This window comes from Cryptomeria japonica, chromosome 6, assembly GCF_030272615.1.
Source record: "Cryptomeria japonica chromosome 6, Sugi_1.0, whole genome shotgun sequence".
Classification (NCBI taxonomy): domain Eukaryota; kingdom Viridiplantae; phylum Streptophyta; class Pinopsida; order Cupressales; family Cupressaceae; genus Cryptomeria; species Cryptomeria japonica.
In genome coordinates, this window is record NC_081410.1 from 480,060,553 (window position 1) to 480,087,288 (window position 26,736).

Sequence of the window (26,736 nt, forward strand, 5' to 3'; positions counted from 1 at the left end):
TAAACATGAAAGAATACAACAACAAATAGAAATGAAGCAACCACAAGAGCATACACCATAACACAAAGATTTATACATAGAAAACCTCAAAGAGGAAAAACCACGGTGGGATTGGAGACCCACAATATCTATCCACTGGCCAGATGAATAAATATTACAATAGGGGCTTGCACATGCAGGAAGACTACCAACCTAGATCACACTGCTCATCACAAAAGGAGCCTCACTGACTACAAACACCACATATGGAGTTACAAACAAAATTCTAAGCTCTAAGAGTGCATCTCCTATGCTGGATGAGTTCCGGTTAAAGCATAGTCTGTACCATTTTACACTGTGTCCTTCCTTACCAGTATCTTTCTATGCTTCCTAAACCTCTATTTACCAAAATCCAAGACCGACTATAGAATATTACATTCGCATTCTCTCGATCAAGATCGCTCACACAATATCACATCACTATATCCCATTACCTTTCTTTCATTCTTATCCATTACCAAAATAACCTAACCAAATTGACTTAAATACCCTTCCCAAACATAAACATAAATGCCTTATGTCGGCTTATAAATATATTACAATTTAATTACATGTCGGCCTAAGCAAAAATAAATTCATTAAAATTCAAGACTGATGCCTTTAATCGTTGCCATGTAAACCTATCGAATCAATCTCCTATGTCGGCCTTATATACCGGTTCCTAGATTGCCAGTTTCCCTTTCCTGTCGATGCCAGTTTCTTGTGTGCGAGATGACTGAATGTCAATTGCCAAACAATGAATACTGGTGAGTACCAGTTATGTGACCAGCCCAAAATGGTGTCTTTCCATCAATGACAACACAACTAAGGTGAATGAGTGTCAATTGCCAACAAGAAGATCAACTAGGCTCTGTGCGAAAGAAAAGAAAAGCAAGACTGAAACTAAAGAGATGATGGAAAATATTGAGGAACCTCTTAATTTGAGGAAATTGAGGAGATCTCTAATGATAATTCAGAGGATGAAGATTTCCAAGATGAAGAAGAGGACCAAGAGGAACAATTTAAGGAAGAAATGGAGGAAGAGAGTGAAATAGAGGAAGATTCTAAAAATTATAACCAAAGCCTACAACCCTCCAATAATATGGTAGATGAAGAGATGGTCCCCTGTCCTTATGAAATGTCGTGGGATAAACAAAACAACAATAATATGGAGGATGAGATAAATGAGCTCAAACAACGAGTTCTTAACCTGGAAGAAAAAAATGAATAATATAACAAAAATTTGATAATATGTGCAAGGCTTATAGTTCTCTTTGTGAAATCACTGATAGGGTGATGAACAAGGCAGTTATGGGAGTGGTGTCTAGGCAAGGAAAAATAAAGAAGAAAAATAGGAAGCTGACTAAACAAGGGAAGAAAAAGGTAGATACACAAGGCAGAGAAGACATGTAGGAAGACACTTGGGCCATCAAGGTTGATAGGATGAAGCGCAATTGGAACCTGATTAGGAATGATTAGTCACCCCTCTTGTTATTCTTTTAAGTGCTTTACTTGGTATAGGTGATTAGGTTTTTTTATTATGTTTATAAGATGCTAGGTTGCGAGCCTCTTAATCTAGACTTTATTTTGATGGTGAATATTGTTGGCACTCTATTTAATTTTGATGAAACTCGACATACTGGTATTATCATAGGTAAATGGTGGTTAGTTAGAATGAGTAGGTTTAGGTATAGAAACATGTTAATATTTGACCATTTCTGAAGGTTGATTTTGGCTCTCTTTTTCTGGTTGTTTGGGACAAGGGTTTTGTTGCTACTTTGTGATTTTTCTATATGATAGGTTCAGGGCCTTCTCCCCGCTAACATAATAAAAACCAATATTAAACTCTTGACTAAAATTTTAAATAAAAATAAAACTTATTAAAGTTAACAAATTAAACCAAAAAATTAAATCACAAAAATCATAAAAGCCAACAAAAAGGATCTTGAACAATTATAAATGTTACTCTATCAGTTTTTAATTTTATCTTAAAATTTCTAATATTAATCAATCTTATCATGACATAGAAAATATAACTTAATTCTTCTAAAAATAAGGATCCTTCTTTTTTGAGTCCAATGCTCAAATAATGCTTTGATTTTGTTCTTCCGAGATTGTCCTTTGCCTTATAGATTATATGATTGCCTTCTTCATTGTGAACACTTAAACATTCAATCATGATATTTTAGGTTTATAGGGACTCTATGAATATAAATATCAAATATATAAATTTTCTATATAAAAATTTAGACATCCATTTTATCCTAATATATTTTTATTTGTCAATTTTAATATAGTTTTCTAGCACAAAGACATCAATATGCAATGCAACGAACTTTTTTGAATGATATTTTATCTAGTTTTCTATTAACAAATTTATTCAATAAATGTATTTAATTTTAGTATGGGTATCTCAAATGCACACACACACACACACACACAGATATATACATACATACATATGTGTGTGTGTGTGTGTGTGTGTGTGTGTGTGTGTGTGTGTGTGTGTGTGTGTGTGTGTGTGTGTGTGTGTGTGTGTGTGTGTGTGTGTGTGTGTGTGTGTGTGTGTGTGTGTATGTATGTATGTGTGTGTATATATATGTACATACATATATGTATGTATATATATGTATATATATATATATACATACATATATGTATGTATATATATGTATGTATATATATGTACATACATATATATACATACATATATGTATGTATATATATACATACATATATGTATGTATATATATACATACATATATGTATGTATATATATATACACATACATATATGTATGTGTATATATATGTATGTATAGATATCTACATACATATATGTACATACATATATGTACATACATATATATACACATACATATATGTATGTGTATGTATATATATGTATAAATATGTATGTAGATATCTATACATACATATATATACATACATACATATATATACATACATACATATATGTATGTGTATATATATATATATGTATGTATATATATCTACATACATATATCTACATACATATATATGTATGTATATGCATATATATGTATGTAGATATATATACATACATATATATATATATATACATACATATATGTACGTATGTATATATATGTATGTATATATATCTACATAAATATATATGCATATACATACATATATGTATGTATATATGTTTTTGTGTGTGTGTGTGTAATTTAGAAGGTCAATTTTGAGGGTTGTGTTCATTTAAAATCTTATCTTAGGCGATTTTGTTTGTTGAAAAATTATAAGAAGTGGATCAAAAAAGAAAATACTACCAAAAGAGTTCTACATAAGTACGTTCAATCTAAACCCCTTCAATATGAGGAGCTTTGATCAAATTCGCCTTAGATAGAAAAGGCTTAGATTAAATCAATAGTGTAATTCTATAAAAGCACAAGTGTTATGTAACTTGCACTTGCGCCAAAATTTAAACTGAATTTAGACTAAAATGATGTTAAACATAAAGAATAGAAACCGACTAAATAAAATAAAATAAGTCAGACATACAAAGAAATGTGAGTACGTAATAGTTTTACATTATTTTATGTAATTTCGTTGTTATATTATTCTATAACTTAATTAAAATTTTAATGTAATTTACAATGAAAGCATTCAATTATATTTTTTATTTTCCATTTTATTATTATTATTTATCTTGTAATCTTTTTAATTGTATATATATTTTAAGAAGTTGATTATATGGATTTTTCCTTAAGCCTCTTTACTAAGCCCACTTTATAACAAAATCGCCTAAAGATAAGATTTTAAATGAACACAACCCTCAAAATTGACCTTCTAAATTATACACACACACACACACACATATATACATACATATATACATACATATATGTATACATACATATACATATATGTATGTATAGAGATATACATACATATACATATATGTATGTATAGATATATACATACATGTATACATATATATGTATGTATGTATGTATGTATGTATGTATGTATGTATGTATGTATGTACATACATACATACATACGTACGTACGTACATACATACATACATACATATATACATACATATGTGTGTGTGTGTGTGTGTGTGTGTGTGTGTGTGTGTGTGTGTGTGTGTGTGTGTGTGTGTGTGTGTGTGTGTGTGTGTGTGTGTGTGTAATTTAGAAGGTCAATTTTGAGGGTTGTGTTCATTTAAAATCTTATCTTTAGGCGATTTTGTTATAAAGTGGGCTTAGTAAGGAGGCTTAAAGAAAAATCCATATAATCAACTTCTTAAAAAATATATACAATTAAAAAGATTACAAGATAAATAATAATAATAAATGGAAAATAAAAAATATAATTGAATGTTTTTATTGTAAATTACATTAAAATTTTAATTAAGTTATAGAATAATATAACAACGAAATTACATAAAATAATGTAAAACTATTACGTACTCACATTTCTTTGTATGTCTGACTTATTTTATTTTATTTAGTCGATTTCTATTCTTTATGTTTAAAATCATTTTAGTCTAAATTCAATTTAAATTTTGGCGCAAGTGCAAGTGACATAACACTTGTCCTTTTATAGAATTACACTTTTGATTTAATCTAAGCCTTTTTTATCTAAGGAGAATTTGATCGAAGCTCCTCATATTGAAGGGGTTTAGATTGAACCTACTTATGTAGAACTCTTTTGGTAGTATTTTCTTTTTTGATCCACGTCTTATAATTTTTCAACAAACAAAATTGCCTAAATGTATGTATGTATATATATGTGTGTGTGTGTGTGTGTGCATACATATATGTATAAATATACATATATGTGTACACACACACATATATATATGTATATGTGTATATACATACATATATGTATAAATATACATATATGTGTACACACACACACATATATATATATGTATATGTGTGTATATATACATATATGTATATATATATGTATGTATATATCTATACATACATATATATATGTATGTAGATATATGTATATATATATATATATGTATGTATGTATGTATGTATGTATGTATGTATGTATGTATGTATGTATGTATGTACGTACATACATACATACATACATACATACATACATATATATATATATATATATATATATATATATACATATATATACATATATGTATGTATGTGTGTGTGTGTGTGTGTGTGTGTGTGTGTGTGTGTGTGTGTGTGTGTGTGTGTGTGTGTGTGTGTGTGTGTGTGTGTGTGTGTAATTTAGAAGGTCAATTTTGAGGGTTATGTTCATTTAAAATCTTATCTTTAGGCGATTTTGTTATAAAGTGGGCTTAGTAACGAGGCTTAAAGAAAAATCCATATAATCAACTTCTTAAAAAATATATACAATTAAAAAGATTACAAGATAAATAATAATAATAAATGGAAAATAAAAAACATAATTGAATGTTTTTATTGTAAATTACATTAAAATTTTAATTAAGTTATAGAATAATATAACAACGAAATTACATAAAATAATGTAAAACTATTAAGTACTCACATTTCTTTGTATGTCAGACTTATTTTATTTTATTTAGTCGGTTTCAATTCTTTATGTTTAAAATCATTTTAGTCTAAATTCAATTTAAATTTTGGCGCAAGTGCAAGTGACATAACACTTGTCCTTTTATAGAATTACACTTTTGATTTAATCTAAGCCTTTTTTATCTAAGGAGAATTTGATCGAAGCTCCTCATATTGAAGGGGTTTAGATTGAACCTACTTATGTAGAACTCTTTTGGTAGTATTTTCTTTTTTGATCCACATCTTATAATTTTTCAACAAACAAAATTGCCTAAATGTATGTATGTATATGTGTGTGTGTGTGTGTGTGTGTGTGCGTGTGTGTGTGTGTGTGTGTGTGTGTGTGTGTGTGTGTGTGTACATATATGTATAAATATACATATATGTGTACATATATGTATATATATACATATATGTGTACATATATGTATATATATACTTATATATATATATACATATATGTGTACATATATGTATCTATATACATATATATATATATATACATATATATATATATATATATATATATATGTATGTATGTATATGTGTACATATATGTATATGTGTACATATATGTATATGTGTACATATATGTACATATATACATACATATATGTATATATATACATATATGTACATATATCATGTATATATGTACATATATGTATATATATACATATATGTATGTATATACATACATATATGTATATATATATATATATGTCTGTATATGTATATATATATGTATGGACATATATATATGTATATATGTATACATATATACATACATACATATAATATATACATATGTATATATGTATATACATATATATACATATGTATATACATATATACATATGTATACATATATAGATATATATACATATCTATACATATATACATACATATGTATATATGTATATAGATATATACATATGTATATACATATGTATATACATATATATACATATGTATACATATATAGATATATATACATATCTATACATATATACATACATATGTATATATGTATATAGATATATACATATGTATATAGATATATATACATATGTATATATATACATATATACATATGTATACATATATAGAGATATATACATATATAGAGATATATACATTTGTATATATCTATATATCTGTATACATATCTATACATATGTATATATGTATATAGATATATACATATGTATATATGTATATAGATATATACATATGTATATATCTCTATATATGTAAATACATATATATATATATATATATGTATGTATACATATGTATATACATATGTATACATATATATATATATGTATGTATACATATGTAGATACATATGTATATATATATATATATATATATGTATATGTATATATATATATGTATATACATATATACATATGTATACATACATACATACATATATACATATGTACATATGTATACATATATACATATATACATATACATATGTACATATGTATACATATATATATATGTGTGTGTGTGTGTGTGTGTGTGTGTGTGTGTGTGTGTGTAATTTAGAAGGTCAATTTTGAGGGTTGTGTTCATTTAAAATCTTATCTTTAGGCGATTTTGTTTGTTGAAAAATTATAAGATGTGGATCAAAAAAGAAAATACTACCAAAAGAGTTTTACATAAGTAAGTTCAATCTAAACCCCTTCAATATGAGGAGCTTCGATCAAATTCTCCTTAGATATAATAGGCTTAGATTAAATCAATAGTGTAATTCTATAAAAGCACAAGTGTTATGTCACTTGCACTTGTGCCAAAATTTAAATTGAATTTAGACTAAAATGATTTTAAACATAAAGAATAGAAACCGACTAAATAAAATAAAATAAGTCAGACATACAAAGAAATGTGAGTACTTAATAGTTTTACATTATTTTATGTAATTTTGTTGTTATATTATTCTATAACTTAATTAAAATTTTAATGTAATTTACAATAAAAACATTCAATTATATTTTTTATTTTCCATTTTATTATTATTATTTATCTTGTAATCTTTTGAATTGTATATATTTTTTAAGAAGTTGATTATATGGATTTTTCCTTAAGCCTCCTTAATAAGCCCACTTGATAACAAACTAATCATAGCATTCATCAAGATTTCCTTCTCATATCCTAGAAAATAATGTTCTAGGAGGTATGTATGTTTGAGGTCTATAGAGGTTAGATTGATAAGAAGACTAAACAATTTATTTCTTGTTATTATTTCTTGAAATCATTATCTCCTTTTCTCAATAGATTTTAAATTAGTGATCTCTCCTACCACTTTCTTCTTTAATTTTATATTAGTATTTTTGAACTATATAACCCATAGAAGGTAATATAAAGTGAGGAGGAGTTAAAAATTAATACCTCAGGTAATATAAAGTGAGGAGGAATTAAAAATTAATACCTCTACTTCAACCAAATGAAAAATCCTTCTCTTATGGCAACCTTGTGATTATTACTACTCTTTTCTTTCATTGGTGCATGATACATCATTATGAAAATTAATTGATGCATTTTTCCAATTCATTTAGTGGATTATATCATCAAGCACAGTGGTAAGTCATGTGGGTTATCCTCTCCCCCTTTTAATTTTTTCTATGAAATGTGGTAATTATTCACAAGGAGTTTCACATATTCCCTTTATGATTTATCTATTAGGGATACTATTAGTTCTTGTAACTTATTACATATTTTGGATATTCTTATGATGATGTTGAATTCAAATGGATACTTCTAATAACCATTGATTATATAAACTTGGCTTAAATATTCAATATGAACTATTTTAAACATTATCATTTTAGATTGGTAATTGTTTGACCTAGTTTAGATTTGGTTGCCATCTCTTGTGATTGGAATTATATTTAGATAATATTATATACTGAGTTAATTTAATTGAGTAAGGATTAAGGACTAGTGTGGTACCTAACTTTGGTTTAGTGAATTTACTAATTAATTTTGTCTTTTAATGAGGATACTGCCTTTGAGAGGGGTTGGAATATTTTATATTTTCCAAAGTACTTTAAGGAGATTAGTAGTCAATGATATGCTAATGTGATTGGAGGTAATATTAATTGAACTAAAGGTAAAATGTAGTTATGTATGGGTCATAAATTATATGCATTTAATATCTATTGAATACCATTATTGATAATAAAAAAATATTAAAGTGTGAGTGTAGGATGATGTAGGATCAATAAGTGACAATAGAGAAAAAATGTTTTCACTAACCTTTGTGGATCCACACATAATTTTTGTTTGGGAAACCCATTGTGGGTAGATCACAATTGTGTAGACTTTATTAATCATAATTAAGCTAGCCTAATTTAAATAGTGGCTTTAGTCTTAGCATCCATTAGAGTGTATATTGTGATAATAGCCCCCTTCTATCTACAAAAGATTATCTCTCAAATTTCAGTAAATCAAAGATAACATAACACCTCCTGCTTACTTAACATCACCACTATTTAACATACAAACATCTAAACACTCATTTTTAGACCATACAATACATTTGCACAATTGAATAATTCCAACTTCATCTTCACTTTTGTTACCTCAACACACAATCGCAAACGACATATATTGTGTCATCAATGACAACACTAGACAAGTTTGACATAAAAGATAACATGCCTAAAGTTTCCTACAAGATCAAATAGATAATCCCCACAAGATAATACAATATATACCCTAGAAAAACCCTCATGAGGGAAAAACCCAACCTCCAAAAGAATCCATATTCCATTTGATTAATCATCCATAAAGAAATACAAATCACTTATGGAGTTACAATGAATATCCTCATAGCATCAAGCCCTCCATTGAATTCCCATGTGTCCAAGCATGAATCTACTCATCCCATGCCATGCTACACAAGTGCAATCCTCCAAAGGACTCACTACAATGATGACCCAAACAACCAACCAACCTTAACCACTAAACATGTTCTTAAATTTATAGATAAAATCTCACACAAATATAAATGGTGGTAAGGTAAAACCATATGCTCACAACTAGCCCTCGACCCCACATTTAATATTGGGTACTAAATTTTCTAAATATCATTTCCCAATATTAAATAAAAATAATATAATATTTACAATATTACAATACAACATCTCAATGGCCTGAATAATATTACAAAATAATCACTACATATTACATGTCCATGTGCAACATCACATAATAAATAAAATATTACAGTTATAAACATTATTTGCATCATTTTTGTATCTTTATTTTTAAGAATTCAATGGTTCAAGATGTTATCAGTGAGGTAATTAGGGAAAATATCCTCTCACTCCAATCCCATCGATTTTTGTTTCCTCCTTGAAAGTGTTGTCAATCTTCATGTCTAAATATTCTAATCTCAACCAAGATTATGACCAACTAACCCACATTGCATATGAGTTTGTTCACGAGGAATTTTTAGCTAGTTAAATGTTTGATACAACAATTAGGGAATACAATTTCTTTGAAGGAGTGACATATATTGGTGGTTTTTTCCTAAGAGATTATTTGCAAAAGATACTAGAAATAGCATCAATGTATTATGCATTTAAGGCACATTTAAGTTTTCTCTAGAAATTCAATATGAAGATATCCTTAAGCGAGCATTATATACATTTGGAGACAATATTGGTCCCTTAAAGGTGGATGCCCTCTAGAATAGATTCAGAGCACTCTCACTTCTCATTTCTCATGAGAGTCTCCCTTTTTTCAATCAAAGTGTGCAAGAAAATATCAATAGGTTGCTCATCATGTCCCCAAATCATTCAATGTCATAATCATATTTCATAGTAGGGGTCTTTTGAATGCATATTTTTCCATGTTCATCCTAAGAAAAACCCTTTTGAAGATAAGAAAAAGGTGATGAGCCATTATTAATGCTTCCTTTTTGCTAATTTTGGTGATCATGGTTTTTGCTCCATCTTTTTGTATAGTTGTGTCTTTTCCACTTCATGTTATTCATAGTTTAGTGCAAATTGGTCTCTACTCCCTTTTTCTTTTGTGGAATGCCATTTGGTATATATTTTCATAAGCTCTCTACTCCTTTTGTAAAAAATTTAGTGTTAGGGTTCTCACTTCCTAAGTCTCAATCATTTCATGTTTTTGTTCTATCTCATGGTACATATTATGCTTGAGCAAGTCTCCCATGTTCTAGACATATATTTAGTTCATATGGGTGAGCTTTTTGTTCTCAATCACAAGTTGAGCTATTCTTCTTGTTTAGCTTTAGGATATTTCTAGTTCTCATAGTTCGTGTATCTATACTTAACACTATTAATTGTTGATATAATTATACGCTTTTGTATTTTCCTAAAAAGATATATTATCATACAAGGTGTACATCATCTTATTTCCAAACATTCTCCCTATCCTCATGCACAACCCTATTGTCATCTTCCTTCTACTCTTCATATCTTTTTTCTTCACGATTGTCTTCATCTTCTTCATTGACAACATGTTCCTCCTCAAATTTATCCTCCTCCTTATCTTCTTCCTCCTTAATTTTCATCTCCTTCTAGTCATCCTCGTTGTCTTCAATTTCCACCTTATCAATATTTTTTTAAAGCATTATTTGCGCTAGCAGTTCTGCTCAACCTATGAACACCTTGAGAGTTTGTATTACTTACTATATCTTTTCCCTTGTCATGCTACACTTCATTGTCCTCTCTTATGTCCACTATAATTTGAGGGTCAGGGGAATTCAAATCCTTTTTCAATATTTTTTGTGGGACACTTGATATTAGGCAATTAGGTTATCCTCTTATTGGGGGTAACTTTAAGAACTTTAGGATAAATGGGGGGATATTTAACAATTCATGGGAAGCCATCCCTATAGTAGGGTTAAGAAATTTTTTCTTTTTCTTAGTATGGAATTGTTAATTTATTTGTTAATACTATGGAATTGTTATATTTGCTTTCCTTTACTAGGGTTAGGGATATTTGTTGTAGATTTGTTCATACTATGCAATTGTTAAATTATTTCAAATTTTGTCTAAGTTTTTGGTGATGGCTTTGGACATTTTATGGTCATAAAAATTGTAGATTTATGTGATGAAGATTTTAAGATTATAATGTCTATAATTTTGGAAATTGTAGATAGAGAAGAGATTGCCATGCATGCTTATAATTGCAATGAGCACTAGTAGAGTGAATCATGGTGGTCAACTATAGTTTGATCATTTCTTCCTAGAATAAGAATTAGAAGAGTAACTCACAATATGACTACCTCAATGATTGGAGAATGCAAAATAACCAATTTTTTGGAGATGGCTAGGGAGAGTCCCTAAGTCAAGATGGTTTTGCAACACATATTTTGGGGAATTTCTTCAAAAAGTTCATTATGAGAGAGAATGAAAGATAATGAGAATTGATTAATGTACTTAGTTATTTGTTTTTGGGTAAGTGTAAGTTTCAATTATATTTCAAAATCTATTTATACTACAATGTATCATGAGAATTTAATTTGGAGAACACAAGTAATAGATTAGTTTTAAGCTTTGTATTTTTTCTATTATGCATTATATAGTTTATCTAGTTTCATTATTATTTTTATATTTCTCACCATAAACGTATAATACCTCTATGATTGACCAAAATTAATTATTTCCTCTTCCAAATATGACAATTGGTAGTCACTTGGCATGCAATTCAAGAAAAATAATGATGATGAAGGAATGGCTATTCTTGTTGGTATTTTGCTATGGTTTTGTCATTGATGTCAACACCTACTAACACTTATCAACTCTGGCACTTTGAAGAATCAGCAATATTCACCGGCAAGCAAGTGACTTATGCACAGTCACCGGTATCTAGTATGCTAGCAGGATATAATGTTCACCGACACTTGGAATGATATGGAAAAGACCTGGTTATGTCAAAGACATCGTTTGGACACTTTGTCTTGGAGATTTGTTCATTGGCATATTCGTATTTGCATATTTGTTGTTACCGGCAGGCTTATCTATTCTAGATCAGCATGACACGCTTTGGAGATGATTTTGTTGTTATTGTAAATGCATTAAGCCGACATGTTGAATCAGATATTACATCGACTATTCATTTACTTGTAATTGTTTTATTGTGATATCTTTAGAGTCGACCTAATAAAATTGGTGTTAGGTTATGGTATATATGTAAGATCTTATTTGTAAGATCGACATGCGAAAATGATAAGGAATTGTAAGAAGGTATATGCGAGAATAAGGAGAGCTATACATGTAGACATCAATTGAAGGTGAAGCAAGGTATTTGTAAAGACAATCAAAACTCCACCAGTAATGAATCGAGCATATAAAGATTCTATTTTGAGTAGTACATTCTTATTGGATTTAACCATCCAATTGTAGTCAGTGTGACTCCTATTTGTGTTTGAGGAGTGAGCTCTAGGCGCTTGGCCTTTTTGCATGTGTAGACCCCATTTGTATACACATACTATCTGCAATAGTATCATTTGATTGTGGGTAAGGTTTCCCACTGTGGTTTTTCCCCTTATAGGGTTTCCACGTACAAATATTGGTGTTATGTGTTGTGGATGTTATTGTCTTTTTGTTTCATGCATTAATCTTTATTGGTACTGTAATTAACTGATAAACTATCTATCGACATAAAGTTTGGTTTACCGGTATTAAGCATTAAGGTTGGTTAAGTTGTTTTTGGTTTGTATTTATTTGACAACTGATTCACCCCCCCCCCTCAGTTGTCTTCGGGACCTAACAATTGGTATCAGAGCTTAGTCCTCTTTTGCAGAAGTTTAACAGCTTGAGGAGATCCAATGTCTACTAACTATTTCAGAAAGGAAATTCCCAAACTTGATGGAACCAACTATGGAATATGGAAAATTAGAATGGAGAGACATCTAAATTGCATTGGAAAGGACATCTAGGATGTTACAAAGAATGGCTATACAACTCCTACAACCATTCAGCCTAATCCACCAAACTTGGCTAAAGATGAGGAAAATGAGAAGTACTTTTGAGCGCATTAACAGATCAGCAAATCATGGGATTATCAGATAGGTCTACTGCTAAAGCTATTTGGGATCATCTAGAAACATTGAATGAAGGAGATTCTACAGTCAAAATTGCAAAACTTGAAAGCTTCCAGGTCAAGTATGAAAATCTGAAAATGGAAGAAGATGAAAGGATTTCTTCTTTTATGGAAAGAGTAAATGAAATTGTTTTGGGTATTAAATGTTGTGGAGTAACCTTAAGTGAAGATGAAATTGTTTCAAAAGTTTTAAGAGGATTACCACCGGCATATAAAATGAAAGTCACTGCTATAATGAGTTGAGAACATTGCCTAATACATCAGTAACTAGGGATACATTGATTGGAAAACTTTCAGCTTTTGAAATTGAGGAATTTGGTCTTGTTGCTACTATAAAGATAAATTTATCTTTTAAGGCATCAACATCATCTACACCATCATTTGACAAGTCTGATTGGAAAGCCTTTTATGCAAGAGAACTTTAGGAAAGCAGGAGAGAAAATGAAGAACTTGAGGCACTATTTGTAAGGAAAATGCCTAAAGGTCTAGTTGGAAGTAAGTATGAAGGTAAAGCACCCTTTAAATGCCTTAACTGTAATAAGATTGGTCATATGGCTTCAAGATGCCCTGATAGACATCCTAGACTAAGAGAAGAAGCTAGAAGAACATACAAGCCTAACCCTGAATATTAGAGATATAGATTTAAGAAGAATAAAGATAAATCTTGTTATCTCGTTGATGAAGGAGTCACTGATGATTCTGATGAAGATCCGGCAGACAATGGATGGGTTTTTATTGCTATATTAGAAGATCAATTGGCACCTACTGTTCTACCGGTAGAGTAGGCCCTAGCAGCTAAAGTTGAAGTTAAGGATGAATGGATCATTGATTCAGGATGTTCACATTACATGACTGGTGATAAAGGTAAATTCTTGAACTTTTAGGAATATAATGGAGGTCTGGTAAGATTTGGAGATGACAAAGTTTGTTTAATCAAAGAAAAAGGTACAATATCTCTTGATGGAAAGCATAATATTGACAATGTTTACTATGTAGAAGGTTTAAAGCATAATCTTTTGAGTGTTAGTCAATTAGTTGAAAAAGGATTTCAGTTACAATTCCAGAATGGTAAATGCAAAATTATGAACCAAACTGGTTTGGAAATTGCAACTGGTAATCAAACTAGAGGTAACATCTTTCATTTAAATAAAAGTGAAAAGACATGCTTGATTGCACATATTGATGAAAGTTGCCTATGGCATAAGGGACTCTGTCATGTAAATTTTGATTGCATGGTAAAAATTAGTAATACTAAGGCAGTTAGAGATTTACCTAAGATTGTCAAACCTCACAATCCGGTATGTAAGGAATGTCAATTTGGAAAACAAGTTGGAGCATATTTTAAAAGTATTCCAGAAAAATCAAATAATATTTTTGACTTAATTCATACTAATTTATGTGGTCCAGCTAGAACTAAAAGCTTACAAGGTTATAGATATTTCATGTTAATCATTGATGACTACTCTAGAATGTGTTTGTAATAACCCACCAAAATTGATCCAACAAAAATTGAGTATATTTTTTTTTCTTTATTACGTTTTATTCAATTGCATACTCTGGGCATCCATCCAAATAGGACTGGGCATTCATCCATTCGGGATGAGCTTCTAACCATACGGGTTAGGCAGTTGTCCATACGGGACGTAAATTTCATCTATCCAATACGGGATAGGCATCTACCCATACAGGGTAGGCATCCATCCAAACGGGATAGGAGATGCTCTGGCCAGAGACTTAGACTCATCGGGACCATTCGGGTCCTGAGCCACTCACTAAGTACTACATTCTTCTAACAAGAATGCACCGAGGTCGCCGTCCTTAGGAGTAATAAGAAAATAAGACAAGCTTGAATTCCGCCTCGGAATTTGGCTTAAAGCCTCGGGAAGTCAAGCGAATCCATACGGGATTCCTTCCGAGTATGCATTGAATTGAGTTTGATTATCTTATCTTTCGATTAGGATTCTTACTCAACCAAGCCTAGACCCCACCCACGAACGCCTGAGTACGAGGGGCAACTCCGTCCCAAGACTGCCTACATACCCGCTTCGGCGCGGGATCAAGGCGTAAAGTATGTAGTTCTGTTTTCTAAACTATGGTTTGATGTAAACTGATTTGTGGGTACGCAACCCTTTCTAGGGTCAGTGTCCCAGACAGTTTCTCTGCGGTTGCTACCCACGAAGGTAGCACTTAAGCGAAGGCTCAAGATGGCCTATTACTTGTGGCCTAACAAAATAACTAGATCCTAATACTTAACATGAGCGTCACCCAATTACAAATCACCAATATCCCTTCGAGGTGAATAAATAGATAAATAAAGTCATTTTCACGAGAGCTCTTAACTAGACCATCCCTAAGAGGGGTTTACTATGGTTTATCTCAACGGATGTGAAATTCAATTAAAAGTTATCTTATTAATTATCGATCCAAGAGGGATTACCCGCCCCTTGGATTTTTAACTTCCAAATGACCCTTATTACTCCCCGACGATTTATAGGGACGATGCCACAGACGTCGTTAATGCAGCTTTATTAGGCGTTAAGTGCAGTAGTTCAACACGACGGCATTACCCGTAAGCGTGACCCAGAGGCACCATATATACCGAACGCTGCTAGTTTTGGTTTTCCAACTTCCTTTATTTAGTTTTCTAACTACGAATGACAAAATGAAAGCGTAAATAATTGAAGTAACTACTTGAAGCGAAATTCGCATAACAAATGAAACTTGCATAATAGTAATTGCATGAAAGATATGATAATTTGCATGCTATGAACGAAAGCAATTAATCCATGATGTAGGATGACTTAGCGATTCCAAAATGACGATTAAATCTAAATATTTGTAATAAGGTAAGTTAATCTCTAAGGGCCAATCAAGAGTCCCAATGGTTCATTTTTTTGAAGAATATAGTCTACAAATTTAAAGTTTATTAAGGATAGTTTTAATTACCATCTTGCCACATATTAATCCCATTTTAATTGAAAGTCAATATCCCTAAATTTACACTAAGAAATTAAAAAAAAATCATCATTAACTGCCATTATTATCAACTTAAAAGAAATTAACTACATGGTGATTAACTTAGATTATTATTTTTATTTAAAAAAAACAATTTTGAAACTTCAAATTCCGAAATACGAAAAAAAATCGATTTTAAACTTAATGGAGAAAGGCTTGCATTTGTTATGGTAATAAAGGGGTTGCGGGGTGGGGACCACGGGTCCCATCACCCCTGCGGCCCTGCATGCGCAGGACCGCAGAGGTGAGGGAACCCGCGGCCCCGTACTCCGCGACGGTTACTACGTAACCGCCCATGCACTGTTGCCGACGTCCAATCAGCAAAAACGCCATGCGTTACGGGCTCGGGGAAGGTTTGAGTTCGAAAAGCTTTCTCGTTTTTTTTTTTGGTTACTCATTTATATATATATATAAATATATATATATATATATATATATATATATATTTGTTACAGTATTATCATTATCACTTTATACAGGAGTATTATAACTATTAAAGACATTTGAAGATTACTCAGAGCAGGTTAATAATGAGTAATTAACAGTGTTTATAGATTAATTTCAGGGATAGATGAAGTAGTAACCAGAGGAATTTTTTTTTCATTTCTTTGTTTTCTACAGGGAAATACATTCACAGATAGAGAGGATTTATTCCTTTTCTTCATTTCTTTTGTTTCCTACACAGGAAAAATTCATTCACAGAGAAAGGAACTCATTTATTTATACACACAGGGAGGTCCAATTTTTATCAAAATAAACTGAAGATAATGAATCTAATTTCCATTTACTCTGAAACTAATTTCTTATTAGATTTAAACAATGAATCTTATTTTCTACAAATCAGAAACTAAGGATTTAAGGCAATGAATTTCACGAAACAAATTTCTTATTTAAAACAATGAATTTCATTCTACAAAATCTGAAACAAATTCCTTATCAAAATTTTAAACAATGAATTTTATTTTCTAAAAATCTGAAACTAAACAATGAATCTTATTTTCTACAAATCAGAAACTAAGAATTTAAAACAATGAATTTCCTGAAACAAATTTCTTATTTAAAACAATGAATTTCATTCTACAAAATGTGAAACAAATTCCTTATCGAAATTTTAAACAATGAATTTTATTTTCTAAAAATCTGAAACTAATTTCTTATCAGAATTAAACAATGAATCTTATTTAACAATAAATCTCATTCTTTACAAAATCTAAAACCAATTTCCTATCAAGAATTTAAACACAATTTTAAAACCATGACTCTCATTTTCTACAAAATCTAAAACTAATTCTTTAACAACACAAATGAATTGCATACTCATAATTAATCTAATCAAATCTAATCCACCATAAAAATAAGATGCATAAACTAAGTTGAAGGAACCTGGATGCTTGAAGATGGTGTAGAGTCTTCCTTGATCCTCCAATTTGAAGAGAAATCCTCCCAACAAAACCTTGGCTGCAATGAAAAATGGACTACAAAGGAGAAATTGCAGAATTTCTTATGGAATAGCTAACTTTTCTTTTGAAACTTGTACCTATTTTATAAAAGAAATTTCAAATTCCCACTACCTAATTATTAATTGGAAAAAGAGGAGATTCTCTCCCAATTTGGCCTCCATGCAAATTAATTGGGCTTAGTGGGAGGAGTTACATGCAAGGAGGTGGAGAAGTCTCTAGAAGCTTCTTATTCCTCCTACAACATGTGCCTTAATTTGGGTGAGGGAAATTAAATAACTAATTTAAAATATCTATGCATTTTCCATGTGTGTGGGGGTTTATTATTTTTATTCCCTTACAATATCCATTCCATAATTCATCCAAAGAATATAAATAGAGTTTTGTATTTTTAAATCAAAAAAAGTGATAAAGGAGGGTTGTGACATCCTCCCCCCCTTAATCGGTGCATCGTCCCGATGCACTTATTAAATGTATTCAAAAGAGTTTATAGTTCATGTTCAAAACAAAAAGGGAAATAGCCGCTGCATCTCCTTAGTATCCTCCCAGGTGGCATTCTTCTCGTCGTACTGGTCCCATTGCACTTTGCACTGATCAACCTCTCTGTTGTGCAACTGGCACTGGCGCCTCTCCAAGATTCTGAATGGCTCTATCATTATTCCCCCCATTTCTTGGACCTGCAAGGCATCCCAATTCAAAATGTGTTTCTCATCAGGTACATATTTCTTAAGAAGAGATACATGGAAGACATCATGGATTCGGCTCAATTGGGGAGGCAAGGCCAACCGATAAGCAACTGGATTAATTCTTCCCAATATTTCAAAGGGTCCGACATAACGAGGTGCAAGCTTAGTCTTTTTCCCAAATCTTATGGAGCTCTTGTGTGGCCTAACCCTTAGGAAGACTTTCTCTCCTACTTCAAACTCCCTTGGTGTTCTGTTTTTATCTGCATAACTCTTCTGCCTATCCGAGGCTTCCTTCAACCTTTGCCTAATTTCCTTAGTTTTCCTTTCCATTTCTCTCAACATATCTGGCCCAATAATCACTCTATCTTCAAGACTATCCCAACTCAAAGGTGTTCGACATGGTCTACCATACAAAGCTTCAAAAGGTGCCATTCCCAAAGATGTTTGATATGTATTATTGTAGGCAAACTCTACCAAAGGTAGGTACTCTTCCCATTTTCTCTGTTGGTCCATGCAGTACATACGAAGCAGGTCTTCCATAATCTGATTTGTCCTTTCTGTCTGACCGTCGGTTTCCGGGTGGTATGCGGTGCTAAAATTTAGTTGAGTCCCTAGGGCTGATTGAAGTGTGGTCCAAAACCTGGAAGTGAATCTTGCATCTCTGTCTGATATGATTTTCTCTGGTACTCCGTGCAACCTAACTATCTCCTTAATGAAACGTCTAGCCAAGGTGGGTGCATCATCTGTCAGATTTCCTGGTATAAAGTGTGCCACCTTAGTGAGCTTGTCAATTACCACCATTATTGCATCATGCCTAGAAGGTGACATGGGTAGCCCTTGTACAAAATCCATACTAATAACTTGCCACTTATGTTGGGGTACATCGTGCGATTGTAACAATCCAGCTGGGTGCCTATGTTCTGCCTTGACTCTTTGACACTCCAAACATTTGGCTACATACTTGACAATATCGTTCTTCAACCCTTGCCAAAAGTATAACTTCTTTAGATCTGCATAAAGTTTGTTAACTCCTGGGTGGCCTAAATAAGGGGCATTGTGAGCCTCCGATAAAACTACTCCCCTTAAATTCCCTGAATTAGGAACATAGATTCTGTTATTGTATCTGACTAGCCCATCTTCATCAAATGTGTACCCTTCAACCTTAGGGTCGGTCGGGTTGTGTCTTATAGTTAATTTGACTTGCTCATACCATGGGTCATGTCCTTGTTCATCCATTACTTGCTTTTTGAAAGAGGTTTTGAAGGTTGCTATAGTCATCAAGTGTCTTCTCCTACTTAAGGCATCTGCCACCCTATTTTCTTTCCCCTTAATATATTCGATCTCAAAGTCATATTCGCTTAAGAACTCTAGCCACCTTCTTTGTCTGGCATTTAAGTGAGGTTGGGTAAAGATGTATTTTAGCCCTTGGTTGTCCGACTTAAGCTCAAAGGGCTTCCCTAGTAAGAAATGTCTCCACTTTTGCAGGGCATGCACAATTGCTGCCAACTCTAAGTCGTGGGGTGCATAATTGACTTCATGAGTCTTTAGCTTCCTAGATTCATAAGCCACTACCCCTTCATCTTGGACAAGTACCCCTCCTAACCCTTCAATAGAAGCATCTGTTACAACTGTGAAGTGTCCATTTGGGTCTGGTACCTTTAGAATGGGTGCTGAAGTTAGTTTTCCCTTCAAGATTTGAAATGCCTTATCACTTTGCTCGGTCCATACAAACCTTTTGCCCTTCCGTTGCAACGAGGTGATGGGATTTGCTATCTTAGAGAATCCTTCCACAAACCTCCTATAGTAACCTGCTAGCCCCATAAAGCTTCTTACCTCTGAAACATTCTTAGGGATTGGCCATTCTACTATCGCCTTTATTTTATCTGGGTCGACTGCTATTCCTTCCTTTGATATTATATGCCCAAGATAGTGAATCTTTTCCTCAAAGAAGGCGCATTTGGACAATTTTCCATATAACTTATGTTCTCTCAATCTTTGCAAAACAATCTGTAGGTGCGCTAAATGTTCCTCTTCATTTCTAGAATAAATCAAAATGTCATCCAAAAATACCAAAACAAACTTATCCAAGTAGTCATGGAATACACTATTCATCAGGTTCATGAATGCAGCTGGGGCATTAGTTACTCCAAAAGGAACTACTGTGAATTCATAGTGTCCATATCTCATCCTGAAAGCTGTCTTTGGAATGTCTTCTTCCTTAATTCTGAGTTGATGGTACCCTGACCGAAGATCTATCTTGGAGAAAACTGCCGCTCCTTTCATTTGGTCAAAAAGGTCCTCTATGCGAGGTAAGGGATACCTATTCTTTATGGTAACTTTGTTCAACATCCTATAGTCGATGCATAGCCTTAAGGTTCCATCCTTCTTCTTAACAAATAAAACTGGCGCTCCCCATGGTGATACACTTGGCCTTATTAATCCCTTAGCTAAGAGTTCCTCTAATTGCATTTTGAGCTCTTGTAATTCGGTTGTGTTCATCCGGTAAGGTGCCTTTGATACTGGTTCAGCTCCTGGGAGTACTTCGATAGAAAAGTCAAACTTTCTCTTAGGGGGTAAACCGGGTAGTTCTTCTGGAAAAACATCCCTAAACTCCTTTAAGAAAGGGGTATTTTCAAAATTTGGGGTATTTTCCTCCTTTCCTTCATCAATTTCAACCATAAAGATTTGTCCTCCTCTTCTCCTTTCCTTCTTTAATTGCATTGCTGAGATAGTTTCTATATTAATGGGTTTAAACTTTCCTTGGATTTTGACCCTTTTCCCCCCATCATCCAAACATTCCACAATTTTGCTATAACAATCTACATTAGCTTGGTGGTCTGCTAACCAACTCATTCCCATAATTACATCATATAGTCCTAAGGGTGCCACATAGAGATCTACCCTTGTTTCGAACTCAGGGAATTGTACCTTTGCCCTTGGTAAACACTTAGTTACTTCTCTAGTTGCCTTATCCCCATATTGAACCGTCCATGATGACTCCATTTGATTAACTTTAAATGCATATTTGTTCACTAATTCAGGTGAGATGAAACATTCAGATGATCCAGTGTCAATTAGAATTGATATTGGTTGTTCAAATAGTGTACCTGTAGTTTCCACGGGAACATTCTGGTATCTTCTTCTTTGGTTCCTAACTGCTGCATGAATTCTCTGTTGGGGCCCTTGTTGGGGTTGATTGGCTCTAATTTGTCCTTGCATCCTGGGGCAGTCTCTAGCAAAATGATTTTCCCCGCACATAAAGCATCCGCCTGGAGGACCTCTCCTACCTTGATTTCTAGGGGGATCATTCCTTGTTTCATTTCCCCTGGGTGGATAAGTTATCCTGTTCTGCTGGTCATTCCTGTTATAGTTGCCTCTGTTATCATTGCCCCTGTTATTATTGCCCCTGTTATCATTGCCCCTATTATTATTGCCCCTGTTATTATCATTTCCATTCCTCTGATATTGATTAGGCGGTGGTCTCCTTTCGGAAGAGTTATTCCTTTGACCCTTGTTGAAATTAGTGTTTCCATTGAATTCTTGCTTCCTTTTAAATGAGTGGTTCCCATTATAGTTTCGTCCTGCTAGTGTTTGAATCTTCCTCTCTTGCCTTAGAGACTTTTCAAGTACTTCATTCATGTTTCTGGGTCCATGCATATCAACCTCTGCCCCTATGTTGGTATTCAGCCCCAAAATGAATTTCCTTGCTTGGCCTTCTTCATCCCTTTGGTACATAGGCACATACTTAAGCAACTTGGCGAATTTATCCCAATATTGTTGAACGGATAGGGACCCTTGACGTAGGTTATGGAATTCTGTCACTTTCTCATCAAAGAACAATTGAGGAAGCCACCTATCTCGAAAATGGTGAACAAATTGATCCCATGTGATTGTATCCCTGTTATACCCATTTTGTTCCTTGGTGTTGGTCCACCAACTAGCCGCCTCCCCTATGAGTTGATAGGAGCCCCATAAAGCCTTAGTTGTTTCGCTGAAATCTCTTAGCTCAAAATATTTCTCCATTTCATTTAGCCAATTCTCAGCCCCTTCACCAATCTGCCTCCCATCGAACTTAAGAGGGGTGATTTTCTTCAAATCCTTGGAGAGTTCTAATATGTTATTTTCCTTTCCTTTACCCATCACATTTCCTTGATTGCTACCAGGGTTTCCATTCTCGGTACCGCTTCTATTCTCATAGTCATTCTGCCTTTCCCTAAGATCCTGTAGTGATTGTTCCAGGAAGTTGATTTTATCTCTTTGTTCGGTTAGAAGGTCGATTATAGCTTGAACCCCATCTCCGTTATTCCCTAGGTTGTGTCGATCCTCTTCATGATCTTCCTCATGGTTTCCTTCATGGTTCTCCTCATGGTTTTCCTCCCTTTGACTCCTGGTACGTCTCCCATTACCCCTTCCTCTTCCTCTTCCTCTTCCTCTTCCTCTTCCTCTTCCTCTTGCCATTCTAGGTTTTACCTAAAAGTTAAATTGTGTAGTTAGTTTCTTTTTTTTGTAGAATAAAATTTAATTTCCTATTATTGTAAAACATTCCCTTAGTTGAATAAATTGAAGTGAGCACAAGGCCTAGATTTGAACCTTTGCTCTGATACCACATGTAATAACCCACCAAAATTGATCCAACAAAAATTGAGTATATTTTTTTTTCTTTATTACGTTTTATTCAATTGCATACTCTGGGCATCCATCCAAATAGGACTGGGCATTCATCCATTCGGGATGAGCTTCTAACCATACGGGTTAGGCAGTTGTCCATACGGGACATAAATTTCATCTATCCAATACCGGATAGGCATCTACCCATACAGGGTAGGCATCCATCCAAACGGGATAGGAGATGCTCTGGCCAGAGACTTAGACTCATCGGGACCATTCGGGTCCTAAGCCACTCACTAAGTACTACATTCTTCTAACAAGAATGCACCGAGGTCGCCTTCCTTAGGAGTAATAAGAAAATAAGACAAGCTTGAATTCCGCCTCGGAATTTGGCTTAAAGCCTCGGGAAGTCAAGCGAATCCATACGGGATTCCTTCCGAGTATGCATTGAATTGAGTTTGATTATCTTATCTTTCGATTAGGATTCTTACTCAACCAAGCCTAGACCCCACCCACGAACGCCTGAGTACGAGGGGCAACTCCGTCCCAAGACTGCCTACATACCCGCTTCGGCGCGGGATCAAGGCGTAAAGTATGTAGTTCTGTTTTCTAAACTATGGTTTGATGTAAACTGATTTGTGGGTACGCAACCCTTTCTAGGGTCAGTGTCCCAGACAGTTTCTCTGCAGTTGCTACCCACGAAGGTAGCACTTAAGCGAAGGCTCAAGATGGCCTATTACTTGTGGCCTAACAAAATAACTAGATCCTAATACTTAACATGAGCGTCACCCAATTACAAATCACCAATATCCCTTCGAGGTGAATAAATAGATAAATAAAGTCATTTTCACGAGAGCTCTTAACTAGACCATCCCTAAGAGGGGTTTACTATGGTTTATCTCAACGGATGTGAAATTCAATTAAAAGTTATCTTATTAATTATCGATCCAAGAGGGATTACCCGCCCCTTGGATTTTTAACTTCCAAATGACCCTTATTACTCCCCGACGATTTATAGGGACGATGCCACAGACGTCGTTAATGCAGCTTTATTAGGCGTTAAGTGCAGTAGTTCAACACGACGGCATTACCCGTAAGCGTGACCCAGAGGCACCATATATACCGAACGCTGCTAGTTTTGGTTTTCCAACTTCCTTTATTTAGTTTTCTAACTACGAATGACAAAATGAAAGCGTAAATAATTGAAGTAACTACTTGAAGCGAAATTCGCATAACAAATGAAACTTGCATAATAGTAATTGCATGAAAGATATGATAATTCGCATGCTATGAACGAAAGCAATTAATCCATGATGTAGGATGACTTAGCGATTCCAAAATGACGATTAAATCTAAATATTTGTAATAAGGTAAGTTAATCTCTAAGGGCCAATCAAGAGTCCCAATGGTTCATTTTTTTGAAGAATATAGTCTACAAATTTAAAGTTTATTAAGGATAGTTTTAATTACCATCTTGCCACATATTAATCCCATTTTAATTGAAAGTCAATATCCCTAAATTTACACTAAGAAATTAAAAAAAAATCATCATTAACTGCCATTATTATCAACTTAAAAGAAATTAACTACATGGTGATTAACTTAGATTATTATTTTTATTTAAAAAAAACAATTTTGAAACTTCAAATTCCGAAATACGAAAAAAAATCGATTTTAAACTTAATGGAGAAAGGCTTGCATTTGTTATGGTAATAAAGGGGTTGCGGGGTGGGGACCACGGGTCCCATCACCCCTGCGGCCCTGCATGCGCAGGACCGCAGAGGTGAGGGAACCCGCGGCCCCGTACTCCGCGACGGTTACTACGTAACCGCCCATGCACTGTTGCCGACGTCCAATCAGCAAAAACGCCATGCGTTACGGGCTCGGGGAAGGTTTGAGTTCGAAAAGCTTTCTCGTTTTTTTTTTTGGTTACTCATTTATATATATATATAAATATATATATATATATATATATATATATATATATATATATATATATATTTGTTACAGTATTATCATTATCACTTTATACAGGAGTATTATAACTATTAAAGACATTTGAAGATTACTCAGAGCAGGTTAATAATGAGTAATTAACAGTGTTTATAGATTAATTTCAGGGATAGATGAAGTAGTAACCAGAGGAATTTTTTTTTCATTTCTTTGTTTTCTACAGGGAAATACATTCACAGATAGAGAGGATTTATTCCTTTTCTTCATTTCTTTTGTTTCCTACACAGGAAAAATTCATTCACAGAGAAAGGAACTCATTTATTTATACACACAGGGAGGTCCAATTTTTATCAAAATAAACTGAAGATAATGAATCTAATTTCCATTTACTCTGAAACTAATTTCTTATCAGATTTAAACAATGAATCTTATTTTCTACAAATCAGAAACTAAGGATTTAAGGCAATGAATTTCACGAAACAAATTTCTTATTTAAAACAATGAATTTCATTCTACAAAATCTGAAACAAATTCCTTATCAAAATTTTAAACAATGAATTTTATTTTCTAAAAATCTGAAACTAAACAATGAATCTTATTTTCTACAAATCAGAAACTAAGAATTTAAAACAATGAATTTCCTGAAACAAATTTCTTATTTAAAACAATGAATTTCATTCTACAAAATCTGAAACAAATTCCTTATCGAAATTTTAAACAATGAATTTTATTTTCTAAAAATCTGAAACTAATTTCTTATCAGAATTAAACAATGAATCTTATTTAACAATAAATCTCATTCTTTACAAAATCTAAAACCAATTTCCTATCAAGAATTTAAACACAATTTTAAAACCATGACTCTCATTTTCTACAAAATCTAAAACTAATTCTTTAACAACACAAATGAATTGCATACTCATAATTAATCTAATCAAATCTAATCCACCATAAAAATAAGATGCATAAACTAAGTTGAAGGAACCTGGATGCTTGAAGATGGTGTAGAGTCTTCCTTGATCCTCCAATTTGAAGAGAAATCCTCCCAACAAAACCTTGGCTGCAATGAAAAATGGACTACAAAGGAGAAATTGCAGAATTTCTTATGGAATAGCTAACTTTTCTTTTGAAACTTGTACCTATTTTATAAAAGAAATTTCAAATTCCCACTACCTAATTATTAATTGGAAAAAGAGGAGATTCTCTCCCAATTTGGCCTCCATGCAAATTAATTGGGCTTAGTGGGAGGAGTTACATGCAAGGAGGTGGAGAAGTCTCTAGAAGCTTCTTATTCCTCCTACAACATGTGCCTTAATTTGGGTGAGGGAAA